The sequence below is a fragment of the Vulpes lagopus genome, chromosome 17 (assembly GCF_018345385.1).
Source record: "Vulpes lagopus strain Blue_001 chromosome 17, ASM1834538v1, whole genome shotgun sequence".
NCBI classification, from domain to species: domain Eukaryota; kingdom Metazoa; phylum Chordata; class Mammalia; order Carnivora; family Canidae; genus Vulpes; species Vulpes lagopus.
The window spans coordinates 7799419-7816978 of NC_054840.1; the positions used below are offsets into that span (position 1 = coordinate 7799419).

At 43.9% G+C, this 17560-nt stretch overlaps 1 long non-coding RNA gene across 1 annotated transcript in view; it reads right to left on the bottom strand.

Moving 5' to 3' along the window:
- LOC121477372 overlaps positions 1-15489 on the bottom strand; it is a 20449-nt gene extending 4960 nt beyond the window's left edge. Inside the window, exon 1 of the long non-coding RNA XR_005984223.1 lies at positions 14793-15489. This is a non-coding gene — a long non-coding RNA (uncharacterized LOC121477372). The remainder of the gene's footprint in view (positions 1-14792) is intronic.
- Between the last annotated feature and the right edge of the window lie 2071 nt (positions 15490-17560).

A 17560-nucleotide genomic window follows, 5' to 3' on the forward strand; every position in this document is an offset into this window, starting at 1 on the left:
ACCAGGAAGCAGAGGTTGGTCTCCACTTCTCTGTAACATGGGTTACTGTTGATGTTACCTTCTTTACTTAATAAACTTCTAACCATTTATCCACATTTGTTCTTGTTTCCATTTCATATATGGGACTTGTGAAAACTTCACCATGAGACTGAAATTTCAGATTCCTTAGAATATGGTTTCACTCAGAAAACACTTAAAACAATAATTCTGACTTAGGAATTCAATATATTAACAGCTGCCAGTATCGGTCATCAGGTTTGGCTCCTTGAGAGGCTGCCTTGGGCCTCAGGTAAAATTCTTCATCATCCTAGGTAAAAATGCATTTCCTTAGGCCCTGACTCTTGCCTCAGGGGACCGATCAAGCTGATGGTGATGATTATTGTAATGAGCAGTAATTACTGTTGGCTGAACACTGATTCCAGAATTTCTGAAGAAAGAAAGAAAGAAAAAAACCCAAGCTATTATTATAGCAGGGAAGAGAACTTTATTCCATATGACACGCGCTGTTTAACTTCCATTAGCAGAAAAGGAAAATTATTCATGTATATTTCTCATTTATCAGTGGTATCAAAGAATTCAAAATGGGCATCCCCTAATTAGCTTCTGAAAGCACAAGTGGTGTTATCACCCAGAAGGAGGCAAAATTAGTTATGGCCTTTCATTAAAAAGAAGTTTACTGGAAAAACAGTCCCGTCTTAAATTAACCACACAAAGGCTTTTACTCTACTAGAAGCAGGGACTAGATTCCTTAGATCATCACTAAAGTCACTCCAAGTCATAGATGCTCATAGATTAACCATTTGCAAGAAAAGAGAAAAGAAGTCCCCTAAGTTGTTTGGTGGCTTCCTGCTGAGACGGAGGGACATAGAATATACGATCCAAGATTTTCGGGCCATGGGACGTAGAGAACCTAGATCTTAGAGCTAGAGTCAAAATAGTGATTTTAGTCATCAAATATCAAACCTCTTCAAAGGACATTCAAGGGATGCCTGGATGGCTCAGCGGTCGAGCGTCTGCCTTTGGCTCAGGGCGTGATCCCAGGGTTCTGGGATCAAGTTCCTCATCATGTTCCCTGCATGGAGCCTGCTTTTCCCTCTGCCTGTGTCTCTGCCTCTTTCTCTCTGTGTCTTTCAAGAATAAATAAATAAAATCTTAAAAAAAGAAAACAGAACATTCAAGGAAGCCAATAACACCTGTGCAACCCAGGTATTGTCCTTAAAGATCGACCAGATATTGTTTTTAGATTACCCAAAGGCTTTTCCTTATTAAATTCTACTTCTGGAGAATGTCTTTAAGACTAACTTACTTACTCTTGAGATATCAGTTAAAATAACCCCATTTGTTGAAAAAGCACCACAAAGAAAAGCAAACTAAGGAACACTATAACGTGAAGGTAGGATGGTGGCTGTTTTAGAATGAATGGTCAAGGGGAGGAGGTAACTTCTGAGCCATGGTAAGACGGAGGTGGATCCGGGATCCGGGAGGCAAGCATTTTAGGCAGATCAGTGAAGTGGAGTCTTGGAGACTTTCTGCAATACAGAACGTTCGGGAATGTGCAGGGGCTCCCCGTGCTAGGGCAAACAAAGGTGAGAGTTGGTGGGAAGAGCCATCTGAGATGAGGTGTGAGGAGCTAGGCAGGGGCTGGATCACATGGGCCTTAGGAAAGAGTTCCTATTTAGTGTAAGTGGAATGGGAAGCTGTTGGACATGAACTGATCTCATCTGATCTCATCTATGTTTTTCAAAGACACACAGGCTGCTGTGTAGAAAATGGATGTTGTGGGGTGAGACTGGGGATAGGAGATATCAGGAGGCTGTTGGGTGAGTCCATGTGAGGACTGATGATGACTGGACCCGAGTAGTGGGAAGGGGAGAGACAAATAGGTTCACGAGGCATTTTGGAGAAAAGCCAACAGAATATTTTGATGAATTGTACATAGGACAAGAGAGAAAGAGAAGAATCGAGGATTGAACTGAGTGGATGATGTTGCCACTGAGTGAAATGAGAAGACTAGAGACCGAGCAGATTATTTTGTGGTTTTAGAAAAGAGAAATTGTGGACATACTGAGGTTCTTTTTAGATATCCAAAGGGTTGCTTAGAATGTGAGGCTGACCTTGATAAGAGTGTTTTCACTGGAGTATTGGGGAGGGGGAGAGATACTAATGACAACCCTTTTAAAGAAGTTTTAAAATGATGAGAAACAGAGATATGGTATGATAGCCAGATGGATGCGGAGTTAAGGAAGATTTGTTTTGTTTTAGGATCGAGGATACTCATTTAAGATCAGGGATATTTTGTTTAAGATTGAGGACGTATAATTTGTAAACCGTGGAAAGAAACTGGGAATGCATTCCTATGAAGGGAAGAATGAAGTCCCTTAGGAGATAAAAAGAGAAGAGATCAGGAGCAAAACCAGAGGGTTGGTCTTGAAAGGAGCAGGAACTCTTTATCCATAGCCAGTAGAGGGGTGCAGAGTGTAAGCATAGATGTATGTGATTTTGTAGATTTGGAGGGAAGAAGATGAGGAATTCCCTCCAATACCTATATTTCCCTAATGAATTTTGAGGCTACGCCATCAGCCAAAAAGGGTGGGGAGGGGAAGGGGGATTTAGGAGATTTGGGGTAGAGAATAGAAGACCTAGTGTGGCAAACTGAAAATCTGAAAGCTTAATAGGGTTTTGAGCTGTGCTGTGTGCCCTACTGAGATTTGTGATCGTGGATTTGAATTTAAAATAAGCAACGTGGTCTGTTATGTGTTTTTCCCTAGGGAGCTTTGGCTCAGGCATGAAGTAGTTGTGGCAGCGAGTTTAATGGCATTAGGGGACTTCACGAGGGAGATGAGGGTGAGGAGAGGGTGAGCATTTGCACATAATTATAATTATGGACTACGGGAATCTGGGTACCGGGACACGAGAAAGTGATGAATGGTGCAAAAGCAATTGGACCAATGGATCAAAGATCTCTATAAGGTCAAAGACTTATTGTGGAGGGAGCACTTGAGTAAGTGAGTGGAAATCATCTGGAGAGCTATTAACACATAGTTCATGCCCTACCTCCAAAGATTCTGATTTAGTTAGTTTGGATTGGAACCTTAGCATCAGTGTTTTTAAAAAGCTTTGTAAGTGGTTATAGATGCAACTTTGGTTAAGAACCACCAAGTAACAGGAAGATGGACAGTCAGTTCATGCTTGAAGACTAGTGGTTAGCTGGAAGGAGTGCGGCCACTGAACAACTGGTGGTTGTAGGGTGGCCACAGTGCAACCTGAGAATGAATAAGAGTTTTCTCTTCCCCTGATCAAACAATGTCCCAAAGGGTAAATTTGAATGTAACTGCGGTAAATATTAACTGGTGTGATAATCCCAGCTGTTAAAAGAGGTACCTTTCCACTGTTACAAACCTTCGTTATGGGGGGGCTCTCTGAGCTTGCTGTGGTGTGGTAGCTGGGGAGAGGAAGGATGATCTCGTCAGCATGGCAAGGCTCTGGGAGGGCCCTCTCAAAACATCTGAGTCATAGGTGCTCTGAAGTCATCCATGGGGCCTCACCCCTCTCAGTGTAAAAATGTTACCTTGTATGTATATAGTCAAAAGTAATAAAAGAAAACAACAGAAAAGCAACCCAAAATGCAAATTCCCTGTCACCATCTTCCACTCATTTTATAGACACTCATTTTTTATGACAAGATTGGCACCCAGGTAACTCAGTTGATTAAGCATCTAACTCTCGGTTTTGGCTCAGGTTACGATCTCAGAATCGTGAGATCAAGCCCCAGGTCAGTGCTCAGTGCAGCCTCTGCTTGAGATTCTCTCCTTCTGCACCCCCTTCTCTCTTCCTAAAATAAATAAATTATATATATATATAATTTATTTATATATATATTTATATATATATTATATTTATTTATTTATATATATACACATTATATATATATATAATATATATATTATATATATATATAAACCAAACCAAACCATGATAAGGTGTTACTTACGGTCCAAAGAGATAAAAAGAATTTTCTTTATACCAATCAACAAAAATATCATGACCGAACAGTCTCTGATGAAGTCCTATAAACAGCAAAGAATGTTTGTGACACACAACACTAGTTCCTAGTCTTGCTGAATTATGTACCCGGGAATTGCCAGGGTCACCCCAGGAGCCAGAAGAAGGCTAGCTTCACGTGAGGTCAAATGGGTGGGCCTTTCTGCACTGGCTCCAGCCAAGCACAGGAACCAGAGAGATAAGCTTCTAGGTTATAAGGTCAACATAGGGCCTCTTACCTGGATGGCCACAAAACTATCCAAATGACAGAAGACAGATGTGAAATCAAAGAGAAATCAGAGAAAATGCCATATAGCGTTTGGCCATGGCTGGGTCTGGAGGTTACGAACACTGAGTAAAGTCAAATGTGGCCACAGAACTTACAGAACTTTCTCAGGCAGAGCTTTCACTGCTTATTCCCATCACTGTGTAGGCAGGGTGAGCAGCAGCTCTGCGCTGTAGGGGTGGGGGTGGGGGAAGCATAAACTTTTTAAAGGAAAATAAACTGCATGGCTTTAAAAATGTTAAAGGATGCTTTCTGTTGGTTTTAATCTAAAATGGAATTTATCATAAAGAGATGAAAATGATCAAACAGTGTCCAAAAGGGTAAATTAAAGGGTAAGTTTGAATGTAACTACAGTAAATATTCACTGGGACGATAATCCTAACTGTTAACATGACTACATTTCCATTGTTACAAACATTTGGTTTAACTTAATCCACAGAATATATTACTGCCAAAAGAAATCTCATTGACAAGAGTTAATGCATTGGTTACTCTTAAAACTATCCCTTTTTAACTGTTGACTTACTGGTAGTGTTCGTCATGGAAAAGACCGTTTTTATTACCATTGTCATCAATCTCAGTGTAGTTCAGAGATATTTACTTGTAGTCACTACAGCTTAGTCCTTTGCTGGTTAGAATCCACATGTGTGAACAAGAGCCCAGAAGTTCCGGTGAAGCTACATTTCTATCGGATGACAGCGTGACTGTGATTGGATCTGTTGACAGTGTTTGGCACAGCTTCCAATCCAGATTCTTTCGACTAAAGCCAACAGGCAAGAGGAAGCAGAAACAACATGCACAGTGAACTCATTAAAAATGTTTTTAATATGATCAACATTGCTTGGAAGTGCTGAGGGGTTGGGTGGTGGGTGGGGAGTCTATAACACTACCTTCCAGCTTCTCAGATATACCCTAGACTCGGATTGGCAGATACCTCCTAATACCTCAGAACTGCAACAGGAACACAAATTAGAAAGCATCACCAGACTCCTTCAAAGCCAGCATTTCAATGAAATAATGTAATACAGTGGAAAGGTCTTTGGACAAAAAGAGAATCAGGAAATATAAGTTGAGCCCCCAGTTCAATCAATCATCAAATAGATAAGTCATCTTGGCCAAGTCATTTTCTTTCTGGGCATTGGTTTCCTAATCATAAAATGAGAGAGGATCTAGTATACCAATGGTTTGCAAATAGTGCTCCTCTGGACCCTTCAGGAAGGAGCAGATGGGGAACCCTACCAAGCTATTCATTATTTTAGGTAGTGGGGCTTTCTTTGAAAAAAGATTTCTGTTACTAAAAAATTTCGAAACTAGTAGATTAGATGTTCTTTAAGGTCTTTTTAAGAATAAATACTTTGAGTTCACAGCCGCGGTTTCCAAATTTTTTGATCATGTGGATTAATCAGTGAAAATGTTTTTGCCATGTATTCCCAAAATAAATATTCAAAAATTAGATATGTATATTACTGTAAAATATATTCCATATAAAACATTTCCCCCAAAGTGGAAATGTCAAGGGGGAGATAAAAGTGAAACTTTTAAAGTAAGTCATAAAAAAATAAAGTAAATCGTAAATTTGTTTTTTAACCATTATAGCTCTTCATGGTCAGTCATGATACTTTCATTACTTAACATTAATATTAAAGCTTTTAGTGAAAATAATACTATTTGAATACACCGTATCTTGATTGGTTGGTTCATTGTTTTTCACATTACTGCGTAGTACCTGTCAATTTTCTATTATTACTGTAGCGCTCAGAGTAGATCTTCAACATTAATAGTGCTTGTGTCATAATCTACAAACAAAAATTAAATAAACAGTCTATGGCTCTGGGGTTTTCCAAATCATTCAAAGATCACAAGATATTGGAAGACGGTAAATTCAGTGTTCTTAATTCCAGACAAAATATCCCACTCTAGTATAAGCAGAGAGGTTTTATTAAAAGATAGTAGGAAGTTTACAGATCTTTAAGAAGATCAGAGGACCAGGCTTGGATGCTTGACATAACTAGAAGAAATGCCCTCCCACAGCACAAGACTGATCTAGCAAAAACACAGTGGCTATCCCTGCCTGCTTCTGAACATGATGCTTGGGCTTGGATGCTAGAAACTTCAGCACAGCTGCTCCAGGAGTTCTGGATGCCTCTGCCTCTGGGCTTGTCTGGAAATCCAATCACCTCCTAGTGACCCCTGCCTCATGTGCTCATTCTGCCTTCATATCTCTGTATGAGTCTGCTGTTAGAAGGTCTGCGCACGACTAATTGTAATTAACAGGGTGGGTGTAGTCATGCTGTCCCCTAAGGAGTCCTCGTAAGGAGAAGGGGCATATTGAGTAGGATGGTTGAGAATGAAGAAAGAGCTATCCCTTCTCAAGAGGGGCCAGAGTCCAAATTACCAAGTCCGTGAAGGCAAAGCTTGGCTGGCAGCTTGACTGGAATTGATCTTTGAGCGGTCCTGAGTAAGAGTAGAGTGAGCACCAGGGCTTCCTGGGAATAGCCAGGCTCAGCTTCTGATGAGTGGTTTGGTTGCTCTAGGTTAGGTCAGCTTGTCTGAGTTAATATGAGGGTGGGCAGAGGCTAGATCCAGACCTAAGGAAGAGGAGGGCAGCCCCCATGAGTTGGGAGGTCACTGCTCTCAGGAAGCCAGGCTGGGCTCAGGCCAGGGTCAAGACAGATGCTAAGTAAGACAGATTCAACACACAAGATGAGAGCCAAATGCTCAAAATCTGTCCAGAAACCAACACCCACTCGAAGCAAACTTTTGATTCAGGACATGGGAGCAGCCAACCACCACCAGACCCTAATCACTGGGGTAAAGGAGCTTCTTTATACTACCAGTGCAGCCTCCAAACTGACCAGGCCATCGGGATTCCTAACTGACGAGCCACATTAAGGCAATGCTCTACTTGTCTACTGCTGCACAACAAACCGCATTAAATATAATGGTGTAAAGCAATAATCATTTTATTATGTTCACAGAGTATGTGGATCAGAAATTCAGATAGAACAGAGAAGGATGGCTTATCTCTGCTCCACAATATCTGGAACTTTACCTGGTAAGATTCAAATGCCTGAAGGTGACTCAATCAGCTGGAATTCAGGGGCTGGAATCCTCTGGGGACTTTTTCATTCACTTGCCTGGCATCTGGGCTGGGATAACTCAAAGGCTGGACACAGCTGGAACTCTTGTCCAGAGAACCCCTGTGAGGTCTTTCCATGTGGATTGGGCTTCTCACAGTGTGGCCATGGAGTTCTGAGATGGAGCACGGAAAAGGAAGCATTCAGAGAGCAAATGTTCCAAGGCACCAAGGCACATACGTAGAAGGTACATGGACTTTTATGGCCCAGGCTTGGAAGGCACAAAACATCACTTCTGCTCTTCTCTATTGATTCAAACAGTTGCAAACCTGTGTAGATTTATGGAGAGGAGACATAGACACCACCTCTTGATTGGAAGAGTGTCACAAAATATTGGGACCATATTTTAAAATTCCACTAAGAGGAAATAAGAAAAAGAGAAAAGCTCAAAAGCACATCAACTACATATAAATACTGACCGATGCTTGCTAATAAACAAACTTAGTTTAGTTTATTTAAACAATAAAATAATTGAGGACTTGTCATGTACTAAGTAGTGTGTTATGTGCTAGGGATACGGAACTAAGGCACAGCCCTCAAGGAATTTACAATCCACTGGAGAAGACAAATGAACATACATTTTTGTAAGTAAAGGTCAAGTGAAGAAAGTGAAGCAAGATAAATAGTATACAAGTGCTGCAATAGCCTAGAGTAAGGCATAATTAATATAGTAAAGAGTCTGCGCTGTCCATGGGGAAGCACACAAAATTAGAAATTAGTCGGGCCTGACTCTGAATCCGATTGTCACTATTTCCTAGACTGAGCTATGTAAAAGTACTTTTTTGTAAGAAATAATTGAGTATCAATTTACTTATTTATTTTAAGTAGGCTCCACACCTAGCATGGAGCTCAATGTGGAGCCTGAATTCATGACCCTGAGATCAAGACCTAAGCCAACATCACAAGTCAGACATTCAATCGACTGAGCCACCCAAGTGACCCTGAAAATGCTCTTGATGGCCAGATGAGGGGGGTGGGATGAGTGATTTCAGGCTGACCAGAAACATGTGAAAAGGCTATTTTTTGTGATTCTGCTTATAAGTGATATTTGGTTCTGCATTTGTTTTGGGACCTAGACATTTATTTTGAATAAAATATCCAAGAAAAAAATATTGAAACTGGAATTCACTAACAGCAAACCACTATAGGTATTTTCAAGTCTAGATATCTTGGTGTTTTTATGGATTGAATAATCTGCAATACGTCCCTTCTGAAATCACTGAAGCATTCTTCTTAATAACTGAAAATGTTGCTGAAATAAAGAAAAGGAAGTCATTGTACTGAATACAAAAGGGAATGAAAATCCTGGCAGCCTATAGTTGGGGAACGGGAAGCTAAATAGCTTTGAGAACTCAGAGCTTACGTTTCAAAACCTTCATGGAATCAAGACATAGAGTTCTGGTCCAACACTAGTTGGGAAGTTAGAAATGATACTTTTGCATGAAGTTTTGTTTCAAAGAGTTACGCCATCAGTGAAAGGCTGATCTAGAAAATCATCAGCTCACCAGAAAAGACATAACAAGAAAGCTTCTATTTCATCTGGTTTCTAGGTTACAAAGAAAAAAGTCTTCCCTGACAATTTTTTCCAATAGACCTACTATCACTCATTTCTGTGGTTCTAATTACACTTCCTCCATCTTTTGGAAAACCCCAGGATAATAAATGGACTTTAGTCAATGATATTTGGGATGCCTTGGTGGCTCAGTCAGGTAAGTATCTGCCTTCAGCTAAGGACCCAGGGGTCCCAGGAATGAGCACACATTGGGATCCCTGCTCAGCAGGGAATCTGCTATTCCCTCTCTTTCTGCCCCTCCCTCCACTTGTGCTCTCTCTCTCACTCCGTCTCTGTCTTTAAAATAGATAAATAGGGATCCCTGGGTGGCGCAGCGGTTTGACGCCTGCCTTTGGCCCAGGGCGCGATCCTGGAGACCCGGGATCGAATCCCATATCAGGCTCCCGGTCTATGGAGCCTGCTTCTCCCTCCGCCTGTGTCTCTGCCTCTCTCTCTCTCTGTGACTATCATAAATAAATAAAAATTAAAAAAAATAAAAATAAATAAAATAGATAAATAAAAAATTTTAAAAAATGAAGTTGATGATATTCCTTATATCTGATATTTGATAAAAGCAAATGTAGGGTTCGAGGAAGATCTGGCTGTGACATCTGTCACCCCATTGATTGCTATGGTTGATTCAGCTGATCTGGCTGGCTAGGCAGGTGTACCCTTCCTCCCTTATCACTCCATGGACATGACTCCTGAAGCTACATGCTCCCTCAAAGAGGATGGAGGACTGCTGTTCAGTCAAGGGTATAATTGCACTCCCCTGCTAGAACCTCCAAACAAGCTCTCAAAGAGAACATAGAGTAGCCAAGCCTCCAAGACTCCAGGCGAATCCAAATGAAGTGCTGCATGTGTCTCCCTGTCTTTCTTTACAAGGAAAAAAAACCCAAATATAAAACCACTTTGGAAGGTAAGTCTTCAAGAAATATTAAATGTGATTCCCACAGACAAAGTCTTGCTGAAGGTGAACTAACAATTCAAAATTCTAAAATATGGGAAAACAATTTATCTGAACAATGTCCAGGAGATACAACAAACAGCAAGATTAGACTTCTACCAACTTCAAACAATAGAACTGTCAGATAAAAGACATATGCTTAAAATGTTTAAAAGCTTAACCTTGAAACTGGAAATAAGAGGACAACAGGCAGTGTGAAAAGATAACAAGAACATCTTTAAAAAACCAATAAAATTATAAAACTGGAAAAAATATGATTGAAATGGAAAAAGTTAAACAACAGGTTAAATAGTTGGTTAGACATAGCCAAAGAGAGAATTAGAGAAATTGAATATAGATCTGAGGAAATTATTCAGAATGAAACACAGAAAGATAGAAATAGAATTTATGAAAGAAAGGCAAGCAAATATGGAAGGTAGCACAAAGAGATCCAACACATATCTACAAAGAAAGCAAGAAAAAGCAAACTGAGAGGCTGAGGGAGAGGCAGTTTTAAAAAAGGTAATTGGGGATCCCTGGGTGGCGCAGCGGTTTGGCGCCTGCCTTTGGCCCAGGGCGCGATCCTGAAGACCCGGGATCGAATCCCACATCGGGCTCCCGGTGCATGGAGCCTGCTTCTCCCTCTGCCTATGTCTCTGCCTCTCTCTCTCTCTCTCTCTCTGACTATCATAAATAAATAAAAATTAAAAAAAAATAAAATAAAAAAGGTAATTGTGGAGCATTTTCTAAAAGTGTTGCAAACCCAAATCCTCACATTCAGAAAGGGCCACAGGTTGTTAGCAGGATGTGTTTTAGCACTGGAGAACAAGATGAGTTGGATATAAATACCCCTCAGGGGACTATTAGGAGACACCCTAGAGCTACACACAAAAACAACATGCAAGAGAGGGGCAGGACTTTGGTGATGAGGAGAGATTTCTTCAGTTGGGAGGACCATATCTAAAGTTTACTGGAGGAATTGATGTTTGCCTTGGATCTCAAAAGATGGTAGACTGAACATGTGAAGAAGTATAATCCATCCCACAAACCACTGCCTGCCCAATTTCTCTAAGGCACAGTTCTGATAATATCGTACCTTTATTCAGAGTTTTCAAGGTCTCTTATTTTCAAGACAAAGCCTCAAATTTTTGTCTTTCATTCAAAGCCCTTCATGGCATGTGCCGAACCTATCTTTACAAACCTATTTCCCATAAAGTGTCTCCTTGAATCTCATAACTCAGGCAGACTGAGATTCTTAACACTTCTGGTGCATACCTCATGCTTTCCCACCTCTCTTGCTATTTCCCCTATCTAGAATAATAACCTTGAATTAAAGGTAATAGATTAGGGCCTTATCCTGAAAATAGCTAAAGGATCTTGAAGATTCCAAGTAGGAGAAATATTATCAGAACTGTGCGTTAGGAGGATTTGTGCAGCAGTGGCATGAAGAGTGGATTAGAAAAGGAGGTTTCTGGGGGCGTCTGGGTGGCTCAGTGGTTGAGCGTCTGCCTTTGGCTCAGATCATGATCCCGGGGTCCTGGGATCAAGTCCTGCATCAGGCTTTCTGCAGGAAGCCTGCTTCTCCCTCTGCCTATGTCTCTGCCTCTCTCTGTGTGCTTCATGAATAAATAAATAAAATCTTTACAAAAAGAAAAAAAAGGAAAAAGCAAAGAGGGAAAGAAGGTTTCTGACACTAAGGCACCCATGCTCCATGACTATTATGTTGTGCTCATCTGGGAGACACAGGTGCACAGATTGCTCATTTAGTGGGATGAAGAAACCTGAATGGGGTTGATTCCGTAGAGATTTTAAACACAAATGCCATGAAAAGCTCAGTCTAACTAACATTAACACAACAGAAATAGATGTATTAAAATAGTATTCACTATCTTGGCTTCTCTGCATTGATGCTTTTACTGCATCCAGAAGTGAAAGTGTCTCCTAGAGCCCTTCAGAACGACAAACGTCCTGATGAGTACAACAAATACAATTTCAGAGTTTCACTTCAATGTCAACTAGCTAAGTGAAAACCTCCATATGAGTTGGATGGTAATATTTTTGTCTACGGACTATTACTTCTAGACGGGTTGAAGCCCAGACCAATTCGAAAGGTATTATTGTTTCTCTACGCAATGGAAAATTCTTCCTCAGTTTTGAAAAGTATTTTTCAAGAATGTTTATAGAATTGATTTGGAAATTTTTTTCTATTAAAACCCAGCATCATAGCATGTTTTTAAAAACATCTGAAGCCCAAATCTCACCATATGTCAGACTACTAGTATATCTTATATGAGCATTCAAGGTAGATAATTCAACAGATCGGTTCCTACAGTCTCTTCTGGGTACAGTTGATTCCCCGTACCAAAATTGTTTCTTTCCCAGTCTCAGAATTGTGGAATGCTTCCTTACCTTAACCTCTGAAAATGGACTGCTTATAATACATTTGCTAAGGGACATGCATCATCATTAAAAAAAATAAAGCTTTACCTCCATAGGTATGTTTCTGGGAAAAGTGAGTATAAATCAAATTTTTGTAAGTCAAATCATATTTTAAATGTCTCGGGGGAACTCATTATTTAATAAAATAGCATGGAGAGAATAATCACATTGTGATGTGGCTTTTCATAAAGCAGGGCACACCTGTATCACACTCTGTCATGGCTATGGGCTTCAATCTAGAGCTGAGTTTGAGCGTAGCCAGGTCTGCCTTGGACTCAAGTCAAGGGAATTAAGTTACTGAGTACTGAGGATCTTGTTACAAGGCAGTCTCCTTTATAAGCTGTGTCAGCACGGGTCCTATAGTTAGTGCTTTATAAAGATGTGGAAAATCTGCTATATCTATAAGTTTAAAAGTACATTAAGCAAATTAACTCGCTTTGATGATGTCTCTATTTTGTCATGTCAGCCATAATTATTTGTTTGACTGAAGGATTTTAAAGGAGTGTGTATGTAAATTTCGCAAATCCTTTATTTCCTGGTAGGGATCTAGACTCAATCAATAGGTTCACGTATTGAGAGTAAAGATAACAGCTAGAATCATGAGGATAAAAACGTAAAAACACTAAACCAACAAAAAATTGTGCAAACAAAATCTTTTTAAAAACCAAAGAGCACTTACTAATCCCATGAAAACCCACTTTCTCTTTGAATTGTCAGTGCGGCTTGCATATTACAGGGAGAGAATATGGTAAAACAGAAACAGTAGATATCTTCGAATTATGACTTTGTATTGTCGGGGAAGACTTGCAATACGGTGGCCGGGGCAGAGCAGTGTCTGTCAGTGGGGTCTCAGTGACCCTCATCACACGGTGCGCAGATCCTGTTGCTTCAGTTCGTCTGATAGATGGTCAGGATGCTGCTTGTATGGGATGAGCTGAGTACAACCCTGATTCATATGGACAGTAGGAACAAGTGCACAAGAATCCCTTGAAAATATTTAGCTAAAATCCAATCACTTACACACACGTTGGTGCCTGTTCGAACTGCAATGTTAAGATCTAGTTGCCCCAGCCAGTTTTACGTACAACAGATGCCTCAGACTTCAGCTATTTGAGGGGACAATGTGCTGAGCAAAGAAAAAATATCTTATTCTAGATGGGGATGGAAAGGGCAGTGTCCAAGACCCCTGACTAGCACACACACACACACACACACACACACACACACACACTACGCCTTATCATTATGCCAACCAGAGAATGTCAGAACTAGGGGTCTAAATAGCTCCATTTGTCAAATTTCTGCTACGCAGCACACACTGCATTGTAGGCACTTGGTATACATTGTCTTATTCCTCACAATAACCCTGCAAAATATGCGTAATTATTCCCATCACACAGAGGAGAAAATGGGGACTCAGAGACATTCAGCAACTTGTCTAAGGTTACACAGCTGGTGGCTTCCAAAGAATTCCAGAATCTTTGATAAAATTTCCCTTTTTTTTTAAACAGTGCCCCCAAATGGCTCACTTAATAGTACACACAAAAGCTAGCTTTCAATTCTTGAAGATCCCAACTTTTAGCTACTGACCATTTAGAATGTGGACAGCTTCCAGGCTCCAGAACCAACTATCTGAGTAATGAAACTAGAATATGCAGATGTCACACAGAGCCCTGAATTCATTCTATCCCAGATGAAGAATCTCTTCTATAGAGAATTTTATGGGGGAGACAAGTAGAACTTAATTATTCTTACAAAAAGCTTTAAATTTGACTGTGTTCTAGGTTCAGTTTATCAGGTGTGTGATTGAGTTCAAGGACCTTCCAGAAAGAGACAACACCAAACTAAGTACTTGGTGAAGTAAACCATTGTGTTGGCCCACGGGAAGGGGGGCTAGGGATAAGAAAAAGAGGTGACAGGGATGCCTGGGTGGCTCAGCGGTTGAGCACCTGCCTTTGGTCCAGGGCGTGATCCCACACGTGTCCCACATCAGGCTCCCTGCATGGAGCCTGTGTCTCTGCCTCTCTCTCTCTCTGGGTCTCTCATAAATAAATAAATAAATAAAATCTTAACAAAAAAAAAAAGGAAAAAGAGGTGACAGTTACATTAGTTTTATAGTTTTCAAAGCATTTTTAGACATTAATCCCATGGGGGAAGGAATGACCATTTTCCTGCTGCATGGAGAAAACGAAGCTTAGAGAATATAAGGCATGGACTCCTTCAAGAAGCCTCTAGCTAAGAGGGGGAGGACGAGGTGGAAACCAAGGACTCTAATGTCAGGAGGGAGAGAGAAGTGTCAGGGACTTGACAACAGAATACTGAGGTGGGGGTGAGGAGGAAGTGGGGGGAGTGCCATTCTGGGGGACGACCAGAATCTTGGGAAAGCCTCACCGGTGGCATTAGTCTTGAGGCCAGCAGTCAACCCATGAAGGTAGCTTTTGAAGGCCTAGGTTCCTTGTCTCCATCCTCTCCCAGGGCCAAGGCAGACAGCCAGCAGGATTGGGGAATGGGCTCAGCCAGGGAGGTGTCCTCATCTAAAGCAGAAGGAAGGCACATTCCAGAGCACCGCTTCCCAAACCTCGGTGTTCAAGCGAATGTCTTGCTAAAATGCCATTTTTGATCCAGTAGGTCTGGGTTGGGGACCTGAGACTCAGTGTTTCTAATAAACTCCTCCAGGCAATGCTTGATGCTGCTGATCCACGGGCCACCCTGGGAGGTGGGGGGCTGGGGGTGGGGGAGGAGCATCCACTTCACCGAGCAGCCTGAGAAGAGCAGACTGCTCGGGTCTCACGCCAGACTTAACTGGATCAGAATTCGCATTTCGACGAGATCCCCAAGGGGCTCATAGGTGCATTAAACTCGGAGAGCTGCTGTTTGAAGCGCAGGAGGGGCCCGAGGAGGTCCGGACGTCTCCGGCAGGGCCGTCCCGCCGCAGGCCGCTTCTCTCCGCAGGGCCCCGGGGAGCTGCTCCCCCGGAGCCCGCACCAGTAGCAACCGCGGAGGTGCTCGCCTCGTAATCCTCGTCGCTGGTTCCGTTCCGCCGCGACCGGCGCTTCCCCGGGGCGCCCCAGCTGCGCCGCAGCCCCGCGCCCGGGCCGCTACCGCGCACAGCGGGCGCCCCCGGAGCTGCGGCGGCGCGGGGCGGCCAGGCGGGGGCGCCGCAGACCAGGCTGTGCGGCCCGGGGCGGCTCCGAGGGCGGCTCCGAGGGCGGGGGAGCGGCGGGAGCGGCGGGGCCCACGTTCCCACACGGCGGGAGCGGCGGGAGCGGCGGGAGCGGCGGGAGCGGCGGGAGCGGCGGCTCGCTGCCTGGGGGCGGCGCGCGGCTCCCGGACCGCGGCTCCCCGGGGAGCCCCGTCGGGGAACAGCCCCCAGCCCCCAGCCCCCAGCCCCGGGGCCGGCCTTCCCCGAAACAACCGCCGATTCCAGCCCCGAGCTGCGCGAGGGCCTCGGGGCCCCAGGGCCGACCACGGAGCATCATTATCATCGTCACTAAGGGCCCCCCCGCCCCCCGCCCCCCGCACCTTCCCTCCTGCGCGCTTCCGAAGTCGGGGCGGGGCGCGTTGAGCGGCCCGAGGGTTGCAGGAGGATTGTAAAACCTAACGATTTGCTAAGAAATCGGGGCCGAGAAAACGCAATTTACAAAAGGGCGAGTTTTACGGGGAGAGAGGGGCGCGGGGCGGGGAGCGCACGGCCGCCGAGCCCCCGCGCGTGCTCGCAGGAGCCTCCGGCCGCGGCCGCGCCTCCCTCCAGCCCCGCCGCGGGCGCCGCGAGCCTTTCGCAGGAAGAGGAGGCTGCGGGGGCGCCCCGGGCCGCGGCGCCGGCGCATCCCCCCGCCCCCCGCCCCCGCCCCCGCCCCCGGTCCCTGGGAGCCGCGGTCCTCGCCGGCGCAGGGGGCGCGCGTCCCCCCGCAGCCTCCCTTTCGGGCCGGAGCGCAGCGGACACTGCGGCTCACACCCTGGCGCAGCAGCCGCCGCCGCCGGGATGCGCGCGTGCCCCCGCCCGCCGAGGTGCTCGGAGGATGCCGGGCTAAACCGACCGTCTTAGCACTTATCAGAGCCTCCGTGCTCGGTCTCGAGGCTTATCGGCTTCGGCCAAACTTTGCGTGTGTGTGTGTGTGTGTGTGTGTGTGTGTGCGCGTGCGCGCGTCTCCACCCTCCTCTCGCCCCCGCACCCCCGCCCGCGCAGGGCGAAGTAGTCCTATATAGCGATGATAAATATCCCTGTTGATCACTTGATTGATTACCTCCCTGAAAGGTCACGCGGGCTCGCAGTAATTTCCTTTTGCCTAAGGCTCCCTTTTCACTTTTACTCTGGCACGACAGCTCCGAGTACGCGGGATCTTTATTTTTTATTTTAACCCCTAAATGCAACCCCTCCCGAAAACAATGCAGACAAGAAAAATCGAATAAAATCAACTCGAGACCTTTTAGCTCACTCGCGGTCGCCTTCCCCATCTTGCTCCTTTCTTTGCTTCTGGCCCCCGCCCCTCCTCCTCCGGCCCCCTCGCCCCAACTCAAATGTATTCTAGACACTATTTAATAGATGAGTGTCTTGCAAGTAAACTCAGGCGTCCCTTGGGTCTGCATTTCATGTCTGTGACTCTCTTTCTCCCGTGGACTAAAAATTCGGATTTAAACCACTAGACAAGCTATTAATTTAGCTAGACTACCCAGGGTCCTGAACCCAATTAATTTCTAATAATTATAGCCCAAGGGGGCTAGATAGATCTCCCTGCCTCTTTCTTTTATTGCCACTCCACGCCACCGAGGTCAGCGTATAATAATAAAGTGTATATTTTGAAAGCGATCTCCAGAACAGTGAGTTATTGCAATGAATGAAAATTGTTTCCATTTTGGCTAATTGAGCCCGTGGCCGAAAGCTAGAGCTCTGAGACTAAATAAAGAGGACTGTTTCCTTTCAACATGAAGAAACCCCTGCCTAGCTCTGGTCACCCAGCGAGAGTTTAATTTCTTAACAGCCAACCTGAAACCCAGCGTTGGGTAAACAGTATTAATAATTGCATTACAATGATTAAATTAATCTTGCTGGTAGCCAGGAGAATATAGGTTGAATAGCAAGATGTAAAGTTCACTGCACAAAGACAATAGGCCAAGAAATACCTCCATAAAGAATTCAAACTTTCGTCCAAAGACACTGC